Genomic DNA, 2,012 nt, shown 5'->3' with positions numbered 1-2,012 from the left:
CCTGCATGTGCGCACAAGTGCCCCTGGAGCTGAGTCTGTGCCTCAGAGCATGCGCAATGCCTGCGGGGCCACCACCCTGCTCCATGCCACCATCACCCTGGCCTGTAGTATTGCCACAGCCTCCTCACTGGCCTTTCGCCTTATGCTTCTGTGCCCTTAGAGACCCTTAAATCGGTTCATGTCACTTCCCTGTTTAAGATTCTCCACTAGCTTCTCGCCACGCTTAGTATCCAACCCCAGACTCCACTTCTCACCTGCCTCTTTGCTCCAGTCACTCTGGGGTGGGGGCCTTTGGGGTTCTATATCGATTCCTTTTGCCTGGAATGTTCTTCTAGAACCTCACATGGTTGGATCCTTCTCATTCCAGAGGCCTCTGCTCAAACATCATCTCCTCTGAGGCCTCCTCAGACTATTCTAGGTCTGAAAGAGCCTCTGCCCCTAGTCACTCTGTTCCTGTCCCCTTTGTTTTCTTCATAGCACTTGGTCACCATTTGAAATGAAAGTATTTATCTATCACCCATCTCTCCCACTTGATCTTGCTCACTGCTTTATATTTAGTGCCTAGTGCTTGGCACATAGTTGGTATTCAATAAATGCTGAGTGAATGAACAAACGAAGGCTGAGCTTTCAGAGAGGCAGTCTGGAGGGAGAGCTGGGCAGGAGCCTGAGGGGCAGTGTGGACACGGGATGGGAAGACCAGGGGAAGACTTCCCAGAATGGAAAGAGGGGGAGATGTGAGCCTTCTCAGTGCCAGGGCATCCTGGATGCCTCTCCTTTGAGAATCAGTCTGGGCAGGATGGGGTGATTGGAAAGTCCTTGTTCCCGGAGACCCTCCTCTAAGCCCTCTGGGGAGGGCAGAGGACCAAGGACTGACCTGACCATGGAGTCCCACCCGGTTTCAAACCTCAGCCACATACTAGCTGGGCGCCTTCCAAGGTTTCTCTAATCTCCTTGACCCCATTGCCTTATCTCTAAAGGGAAATCATTCCTCTTCCTTGGGCTGTTATAACAATCTTAAGAGACTGTGTCTCCCCAGCTCGCTGCTCAACTGAAGTGGAGGTTGGCACCCTTCTGCCAGGACAGGCAGAGGAGAGGGACCCTGGCGGCTGCTTCCGCCTGCCCTCCCCCCGCTGCCCACCCGGGTCAGCCCCCTCTCAGCCCCCACCTTTCATCTTCCGGAGCTATCGCCTGGCCCTGTCTGACACACCCCTGGGACCAGACTCACCAGAAAAGAATTTCCCTCCCAAGTCCTGGCTGGGGACTGGTGGAGCCGGTTCCGGTCCCCCCTTGCTACCCCCCAGCTTCCAGCACAACGCTTTTTCCTCGTCCTTGTGCCCAGCTCTGCCCTTCCCCAAAGTTCCCCAAGGATACCCCCCCCCCCCCAGTTTCCCTCCATTCCAGGGAGCTCCGGAGCTTATGCACATGGGGGAGGGGGTCTGGGAACGTTCCCGCAGCTGGAACCCCCACCCGGTCCAGGATCGAGGGGCAAGAAGGCAGGGTGGGGTGGGATGTTGTGTGTGTGCGTGAGTGTGTGTGTGTGTGTGTGTGTGGGGGGGGGGATCCCTCCACTGCCCCCTGGCGCCCACCTGGGGTCGTCTGGGAGCACTCCTTGCCCCAACGGCGGGAGCCGCCTCGCTCCCGGCCCTCACTCACCGGCAGCGGCGCAGCCACCCTGGGGTCCAGACCCCGCGTCCCCGAGGCCCGCAGCAGAGTTGAGGGCGCCGGAGCCTGGCTTGGCAGTGGGGCGCGATGCGCGGGCGTGGCGGGAGCACCCGGGGGCGGCGTGGAGGAGGAGCAGCCGGGCAGCCGGGGTACCACTTCTAGACCCGACGCGGTCACGCGCGCCCGGGGCCACCTCCGGCAGGGTTCGGGGCTCGTCTGAGCCTCGGAGTCTTCACGCGTGGTTCTCGGGCATCGGCGGCCATGGGCAGGGCTGTTGTAAAGGCTCCAATGAGACCCGGGACGTGAAGCACTCTGCAAACTCTGAAGTGCCGCGGCCGCTGGCGGGCGGG

Source organism: Carlito syrichta, unplaced genomic scaffold, assembly GCF_000164805.1.
Source record: "Carlito syrichta isolate Samal-C Ts95f unplaced genomic scaffold, Tarsius_syrichta-2.0.1 Scaffold287779, whole genome shotgun sequence".
NCBI classification, from domain to species: domain Eukaryota; kingdom Metazoa; phylum Chordata; class Mammalia; order Primates; family Tarsiidae; genus Carlito; species Carlito syrichta.
Note: the sequence above shows the minus strand (reverse complement) of the source record.